Below are 9,110 nucleotides of genomic sequence, written 5' to 3'. Positions count from 1 at the left end.
TAGGCCTGTAATGAATGATTATTTTCATTATTAATCATTACAAGTTTCCGTGATATTAGTCTGGCAATTGAGTGACCTATCTCCACAGCGCTGCGGAGTAAGATCCCTGCACCACGGATACATTCTGGGATAGTAGAAAAACATTTCTTTTTGGGTTGTTTGCATTTCTTTAAACCAATCATAATCGAGCTACGCTCCATTTGCAGTGACGGTGGCTCTGCTAAATAGCCTCGGGAAGGAACTTGTTTTGGTGGAACATTTGCACCCCGCAAAAGAAAACGCCACATACTATGTTAAATGAAGTTAACTGTTCATATAATACAATAACGTGAGCTATTTAAAATAGCTGGATACTTGGCCGGGTTGGTTCAGTGGGTAGAGCGGGCGCACATATACTTGAAGGTTTATGCCTCGACGCAGAGGTCAAGGGTTTGAGTCCGACCTGTGACAATTTCCTGCATGTCTTCCCCCTCTCTCTCTCCCCTTTCTCACCTAGCTTTCCTGTCAAAATAAAGGCAGAAACATAATCTTAAAAATACGTACGTACTTCATCCACAGCAATCCCACCAATCGGTCCCAAAACATCCCAGTTAGAGAGGAAATGCCCTAAACATATTCTTTGTAAATCTTTACAATCATTCCCCAAAAGAACCAAGCAGGCCTGCCTTGTTGCACGATCCAAATTGTCTTAAAATCTCGGCAGTTTCAATGTGTAGCTTGCCAGCGCAAAGTTTGTCGTTTCCCGAAGCGATGGGATTTTGAGAACGGCAACACACAGAGAGCGGAAGGTGAGGGACATCCATGTCACGCAATTATCCTGGAAATGTACTTCCATTGATCCAGACTAACGTACACACGCAAAGCAAGCAGAGTTAGAGGAGAGTAATTGTCTGTCATAATGAGCTTGTTTTCAGAATGGTCGGTAGCCTGGAAATCCAGACCCAAATCCGAAAGATTAAGGGTCTGGCACTGAGTAAACTTGAGGGGCGGCACCAAGCATGCATTTGAAAATCTCACTGCACGCAATTGGATAACACTACGACCAACAATACACAGGGTGACGTATCCAGAGCCCCATACGCTTAGCTACCAGAGGAGCTAACTGGTAGATTAAACTCTTAGCTACCAGCGGAGCTAACTGGTAGATTAAACTCTTAGCTACCAGAGGAGCTAACTGGTAGATTAAACTCTTAGCTACCAGAGGAGCTAACTGGTAGATTAAACTCTTAGCTACCAGCGGAGCTAACTGGTAGATTAAACTCTTAGCTACCAGAGGAGCTAACTGGTAGATTAAACTCTTAGCTACCAGAGGAGCTAACTGGTAGATTAAATGCTTAGCTACCAGCGGAGCTAACTGGTAGATTAAACTGCGTCATCTGTTTAGCTTGCCTCTGGCCTGCCTACATCAGATACACCGATGTGATTGGTGCATCTCGGCTACATGGGCATAGTTAATGAGCATCATTACTGAATGCCAGAGTGACTAGCTGAGCAAATTCAAATTGTGCTCTCGTGAGAACTCTGGATTTCCAGGGTAAATGGTCGGTACTGTTTGACAAATAGCCTGTCTTGTTTCCATTAAGATTCTGAGTCTGAAGCTTCTCTGACGATCCTTTATTTCACTTTCCTTTATCCCAGAGTGGTCTGTCTGTCTGTCCAAACAATATCTATTATACTCTCCTCCCTTTGCTCAGCTTACTATCTCCCCCATCTCTTGCTCACTGTTATGAGAGAAGCTGCAGCCTGAAGCTGTGGTGTGGCCTCGCTGATGTTTAACTCTTCTAATCTGCAGCTGGAATCTGAAGATCAGCTGGATCTACCCCCGCTTATTGCATGGCTCAAGTTCCACTCTCCTGTGTGTGTGTGTGTGTGTGTGTGTGTGTGACAGTGATATGAGGCAGTGTGCACGAGTGTGAATGCAGCACTTGTGTGCGGCGGTGGCAGTGTCACTTAAAATGGCCCACTTTTGTGACGTCCTGTTTGTGTTATTTAACCCCCCCAATGTAGCACAAGTAGACATTATATTTGACAATGATTGTGTTACCGTTAGATCTTTTAAACATCTTGACATTTCCGACCGCACTTGAAGGCAGGCTCATTTCACGGAGAAAGAGAGGAGAGATGGAGGGACTGAGGAAACAGTCAGCTGTTACATAGTCTATATCCACAACGTTCTACATCCGGGAGTGCTCCATTGCCGCCGGGTGGATGTCACTCTTGTCGACCGGATGTCCATTACCTTCCACTTTCTTTGTGTTGGAATTTTTGAAGAGAGAACGCCTTCACTGCTGCCAACAATCTGCGAAGACAATACACACCTAACAGCCACCTGGCTGAAATACATGTAGTATGGAGAAATTTGCAGAATGATAGACTCGATTTAGGTTTAGGAGATTCTTGTAATTACAGAATAGTTTCCCCCCCATGAGCCTAAAATAATTATCTCATCATGATATTGACTCTCTGATTATATATAATTGTAATGATATTTATTGTATTGTATAGAATTAATTATTAATTTTGTGTCTCTCGCTGTCATTTTGTGTCTCCTCGCTTTCACTTTGCGTCTCTTTGCTGTTGTTTTGTGTCTCTTCATTGTCATTTTGTGTCTCTTCACTGTCGTTTTGTGTCTCTTCGCTGTCGTTTCAACAGTGGACATAAGCTCCGCACAAAGGCTTGATTGGCTCAAGTGGTTCTGTGAGGTTTTCTTTCTGGTTTTGTGATCACTTCTTACATTTTTTTTTTTTGATTGCTAGACGACACTGTGCACAACGGGAGTAACGTGCAAAACTCTAACTACAGTCTGCACAGCAGCAGTTCATGTGGACCAAACTCTAGTTCGTTTTTCATTGCTTGAGCTCTACAGACTTATCCCATTGCTTTAACCACAAGCTGCACACCACTGTGGATTTACAGCACTTTGTTCAAATGCTAACACACTGCTGTCAAAACTGTTAACCACACACTCAAAACAGCCCGGTGCATTTCTAACACTGCTGATTGCAATGGTTTCTTGTTTTAGACTTGTTAGTGAACACATAATGTATATACAGTATATAGGGAAAGCTCATAAAGCCTTTTTTTGGAAATCAAGAAACACCAAATAAGAAGGAAACAGTTATACATTGTGCCGTTTGAGAGAAACAGTGAACAGGTAAAAGAGCAAAGATACCAACATGTCCAGGAAAGATGTCTGATGTTACATACACAGTTGTGAAAATGTGAAAAACACTTCCTTTACTATAGCAGAACTGTTTTTCACAAAGTAATGAAGGTGTAAGCAATGGGAACACCACAGTCATATGTATTTATAGGTGATGCAGGTCCATGGCAAGAGAAGACATCCAATTTGTTGATAAAAAACTTCTGGACTATTACGTACCTTTAGTTTGTAACATTTCCAGTAACTACGTTAATTACTACAGACAAAATAAAAAAAATAAAATAAAATAAAATAAAATATATATATATATATATATATATATATATATATATATATATATATATATATATATATATAATATTTACTGTAGGTAAGCAAACTGAGGATTTTCATTCATTCTTGTTTTTCCGCAAAACTTGTATAAAAAGGAAAGATAATAATTTTACTCTTTTCTTATAGAAAAGGGAGCGTGCCTATGTTCCCACAGCCCTGTGTTCCCACATTTCTAAGATTTATTTCAAAATTAGGCCCTATGTTCCCACATTTCCTTTTTCATAAATTTGTATCAGATTTGATCCCCCTTTCTCCCAATTTGGTAGCCAATTACACCCAACCTATTACCCAGTAGCAATGGACTACAGATGGAATGTAACCCTAACCCTAACATAGGGCCTAATTTTAAGAAAAATCTTAGAAATGTGGGAACATAGGACTGTGGGAACATAGGGCTTTACAAACTGTAAAGATGAAAAGTTTGTATTTTCTGTATTGCTGTTTGATGCTAGTGTTTTTACTCTGTGTGTTCTGAGTGACAGTCTAGATGAGGATTGTTCTGAGTGTTTGGCTGCACTGAGTCTGTTTTGAGACATGTAAAGAGTTGTGTTGCTTGAAATGAGTTTTGCAGGAGATGTGAACTGTTTAGCTCAGGTGACTGTTGGTAATGAAGACTGTAGTTAGAGTTTTGCACGTGTGGCTTCAGTTGTGACCAATGTCGCTTAGCAACTGAAAAAAACTGTAAAAGGCTTTACACTGACATGAATCCCATAAAATGCACTAAAATCACAAAAGTTGTTATTTAATAAAAATATGCTTATGTTTATATATATATATATTTTTTTTTTATTATTTATTTTTTATTCGTGCAATCAGAATAAGAATCAGAATCAGAAATACTTTAATAATCCCAGGGGGAAATTATTTTTGTTACCACTCCAGGTATACAAACAACATATACAAACAACATATATTATCCAACAACGTTGGTACAAGTTTAAGTCTGTACAAATCACGTTTTTCAAAAAGAAATTCCTCCCCATTTTCCCATCGATCCACCCACCTGTCACGCCCTGCCTGCCGTGACTTCCGCACAGTGACAGTCTGGTGTGTGTCTGTGAATGTGTTTTAGTTTATTTCTTCATTTTGTTATGCCTGCCGAGTGTTTGCTGTGTTTCTGTTTCCGCCTGCATGTTTCACAGAGTGTGGACACGCGCCCCCCCCCCGCTGACTCTCCACACACCTGGCACCAATCCCAATCAGCGCACCTGCAACTCATCCTCCTCATCAACTGCCTTCAAAAACCTGTCTGACTTTCCTCTCCCTGCTGGATTGTTGCTTACCACTGAGTATGCTCATTCACCAGCCTTCGAGAGTCGTAGGAAGTCTAGCTTCTTGTTTTTGTACTTACTGGTCTGCTCCGTTCCTTGACGTTACTAACTGGAGGATGTCCGTTCTCAGAAATAACCCACCTTCGGAATCCTCTGCTGCTAATAGCCACGCATTGGAACATCAAGTCTGCAGCTGCACTGAAGAACACAGCCCAGCACCCCCTCTGCCAGCCCAGCCATCTTCAGACCCAGCACCCCCACTGCCAGCCCACACTCAGAGCTTCAATAAAACAAGATTCTTTACCACCTACTCCAGTCTACGCTTGAGTTCTGTCCCCAAATCCTGACACTACCCCCCCCCTCCCAAATGCCCAACAATGCTCCCCATGAGTACACAAATAGTAAAAAATAAATAGATAAAAGACAAAAATTAAGCAAAAACATATATATGGCAAGGATAGCAATACTAAACAGCTGAAAATTAAGTGAATAAATGTCGAAATAAAATTAAAGTACAAAAATAAGAGCAATAATTGAGCAATGATCTAGGTCAGGCTCAGGATATATTCCACGGATGTTGTAGAGTGTGTATACACACACACACACACACACACACACACACACAGCATTACTGAACAATGAGCCAACTTATTGAGGAGGGAGAACAGAGACTGTTAAAGTAGGAAATAAAAGGCTGCCACTTCTTTAGAAATCCCTCACTAACCCCTGTGAGTGCAAACTTGATCTTCTCTAGGGTCGGTTAATACTTTTGAATAGAAAATGAAATGCCTTTGCCAAGCTTGCCATGATGGATGATGCTTTCTGACACTCATCTCATGTTTGAAAGAAAGTTTGGCTGCTGATTTCTGACCCCCCCCCCCCACCACACACACACACACACACACACACACACCTGGCTCATTAGCATGCTGACGTGTTCTGCCTCCTAATGTCTAGATACGCCCTTATTTGGACCCAGGGTTAGCTCTCTGACATTTCCAGCTGATTAAGAATTTGCCCGGGCTGTAACCTTTTGCGTGGCGTGAATCTGGCTGTCATTGCATTAGTGCTTCCATTATCATGCAGTCACATCTAATCTCACCTGGAGCCTTCCTCGTGGATGGGACGGCCGCTAAAAGCCTCTTAATGTGTGCGGGGGATCATTTGAATAAAGCTCAGATTCACAGATATGGCTGACGGGGAGGCGTTTAGCCACGGCCGAATCAAATCAATGTCGTTAGAAAAAAAAAAAGATTCCTAGTTTCCTTCTTCAGAATTACATCTCATTTTGCCTCTAAGCTAAATGAGATTGTGAGGAAAGAGTTGCAGAGTGCTGATCCTGCTGAAGCAGGCCTACATTTAAATCCATTTTTTCTTCTTTCTTTATATTACAGGGTTTATTTTTTTTCATTTTTTTTATTCACCCAGTCAACTGGCCCTCCCTTCACACCAGCAGTGAGATTCACTGATTGATTTTCATTTACAAGACCCTCCTCAGCTGATTACCTCCATACTAATCTTGCATTGCAAGACCTTCTTCCACAGCGTAAATTTTTTTGAAGACAGACAGAAAATAAAAAGTCGACCCATTTTCCCAGCAACCCTTTCTGCCAGCGTGATGTTTTATCTGCTTCACAGTTCCTCTGAGCTACAACGCAGCTCACCTTGCAACACACATGTATTTCTTAACCCTTGTGTTGTCCTTCCGGGTAATTAAAACTTTTTTTTGTCTTTTATTTTTTTTTTTCAATGTTTTTGCAGCATTTTTCAACATTCAACTACCACCAGTATACACTAACAGCAACTTATTACCACTATTTTTACACTCATTTTTTAAATTTATAGTCAATAAACCTCATTTAGCCTTCATGAAATGATATCTAATTTTTGAGTTAAAGCAGAAAGTATGAATTATTTTGACTAAGATTAAGATCAGAGGATGTTGTTGGATAATCACAGACTGTCAGAATAATGCTATAAACTTAAATAAAACACCCAAAAGTCAATGATCGTTTCATGGAACCATCCACGTTACTTTTGGTGCAATTTGGTTGAAAGAAACCCACATTTCTTTTTTTTTTTTTTTTTATTATTACATGTCATTTAGCTGACGCTTTTATTCAGAGCGACTTACAATTAAGTGCTTTCAACCCTGAAGGTTCAAACTCCAGACCACAAGTAGTAAGTGCAAATACAGTAGCTTTAAATAAGCAAAGCTACAAAGAGACAAATGAAAGTGCAGGTTCAAAAATGTATTTATTATTTTTTTTTTGTTTTATCTAAGGTGTAGACGGAAGAGATGTGTTTTTAGCCTTCGGCGGAAGATGTGTAGGCTTTCGGCCATCCTGATATCGATGGGGAGCTCGTTCCACCATTTGGGAGCCAGGACAGTGAACAGTCGGGATTTCGTTGAGTGATTAGTTCTCCCTCGCTGTGAGGGGGCAGCAAGCAGTTTATTTTAGTCTGTTGCAGAACGAAGTGGGCGGGTTGGGGTATATGGTTTGACCATGTCCTGGATGTATGCTGGGGCTGATCCGTTCGTGGCCCTGTATGCAAGTACTAATGTCTTGAAGCGGATGCCGGCCGCAACTAGTAACCAGTGAAGAGAGCGGAGGAGCGGTGTAGTGTGAGAGAACTTGGGGAGGTTGAAGACATGTCGAGCTGCTGCATTCTGAATGAGCTGCAGGGGTCGGATGGCACATGCAGGCAGGCCAATCAGCAGGGAGTTGCAGTAGTCTAGACGTGAGATGACTAGAGCCTGAACCAGAACCTGAGCCGCCTTCTGCGTTCTGATGTTATGCAGCATGTATCTACACGATCGGGTAGTTGCAGCAATGTTGGCAGTGAAGGAGAGTTGGTCGTCAAGTGTCACACCCAGGTTTCTAGCAGTCTGGGTGGGGGCTACCACAGAGTTGTCAATTGTTATAGTCATTTCTGCTAAAGAAACTTTGAAAACGGGTCAAATTTGACCCGAAGACGACAGGAGGGTTAACAGAAAAGAGACGGACCAGACAGGCACCGAGGGAATAAAAGCCCCAGGCACCGAGGGAATAAAAGCCCTAACCATATAATGGTTTGCAGCTCAGTCAGTGGATAAAGGGAGATGGCAGCAGGGGGAACCCTGCTGCTGAAATGTAAACTGTGCTCAATAGTTCTGCCCTGCGACAAAGAGAAAGTTCCTTCTTCCAGGACACCTGTGACCCCAACTTCTCCTGCAGCCCTCGTCTGCCTTTGATTTAGATCCAACACATCTCCCCCGGTGCCTCTGCACTGCAACCAGCCCTGGCGGCAGTTCAAAAGGCCTCTGGAGCTACTGCAGTGTGAGCTCTCCTTTTCTGTTTTCTTTTTTGAGAACTTTCTGCAATTCACCAAAGTTAAGAACTTTTTATAAAAAAGTAAAAAAAAAGAAATTGGGGGCGCCTGGGTAGCACACCTGGTAGAGCACGCGCCCATATAGAGAGTTTTATTCCTTGACGAAGAGGCCCAGGGTTCAAAACCGACCTGTGGCTCTTTCCTGCATGTCTTCCCCATCTCTCTCCCCTTTGATATCTAAGCTCTCCTATCAGTTAAAGGCGGAAATGTCCCCAAAAAAAGTACAGTATTATCATTTTAATGAATAATTAGATTGTAGCTAGCCCTTCAACATGGTTTCTCAGATATTTACTCTCAAGATGTATATAACACTAGAGACCATCTTGTGATGGGATCACACCAGCTGCGACGCCAAACCAGGCCAGGGGCATAAAGTTGGGGGGCCTGTTCCCTACTTCCTACCCCACTACTTCCACCCATCTTTGAACTCGGCCTTCATTTTATTCTCAACTGCACACCTGTAAAATTTCGTGACTGCATCTTGCTCGGAAGTGACACTATGACGGTGACGGAATCCCGAGAATCAAAGTTTGAAGAGAGGTGTGGTCCGAGGGGGTACGCCGGAATTAGGGGGGGTGGAAAGCGGGGAAGGGGCCATTAGCCCCCACCTCACAACTTTTCTGGCCTGGATTGCAGGGATGTGCAGTTCAGCCTTGAAAGATGGAGATGTCTCCAAAGGAAAAATTATAATTCTGAATAAGTTCTACAGTATAATGTACTAGTTGTTTCCCCCTGCCTCCCGTTTATGCTAAGCTAGGCTAACCACATCCTGACTCCAGCTCTGCACTTAACACAGAGAAGATAACTCAGGAAGAAGGTAAATACGCATATTTCTCAAAATGTAAAATGATTCCTTTTAACTTAATGGTATTTACAAAATACCTACTTAGACCGGCCAAATTGAACGGGATCCCTTTTAGCAGCAAAACAGGTTTAAAAAAGTTGTGATTGGAGTTCTCAAAGCAACATGA

The 9,110-nt window shown here is 42.0% G+C and overlaps 1 long non-coding RNA gene across 1 annotated transcript; it reads left to right on the top strand.

Moving 5' to 3' along the window:
- The first annotated feature begins 369 nt into the window (after window positions 1-369).
- LOC116065826 lies at window positions 370-8,351 on the top strand. Its single transcript, XR_004108828.1, has 2 exons — window positions 370-422; window positions 8,249-8,351. It is a non-coding gene; the product is annotated as an uncharacterized LOC116065826 (long non-coding RNA).
- Window positions 8,352-9,110: the final 759 nt, after the last annotated feature.

Source organism: Sander lucioperca, chromosome 18 (assembly GCF_008315115.2).
Source record: "Sander lucioperca isolate FBNREF2018 chromosome 18, SLUC_FBN_1.2, whole genome shotgun sequence".
Classification (NCBI taxonomy): Eukaryota; Metazoa; Chordata; class Actinopteri; order Perciformes; family Percidae; genus Sander; species Sander lucioperca.
This window is presented reverse-complemented; position numbering and strand designations above follow the sequence as displayed.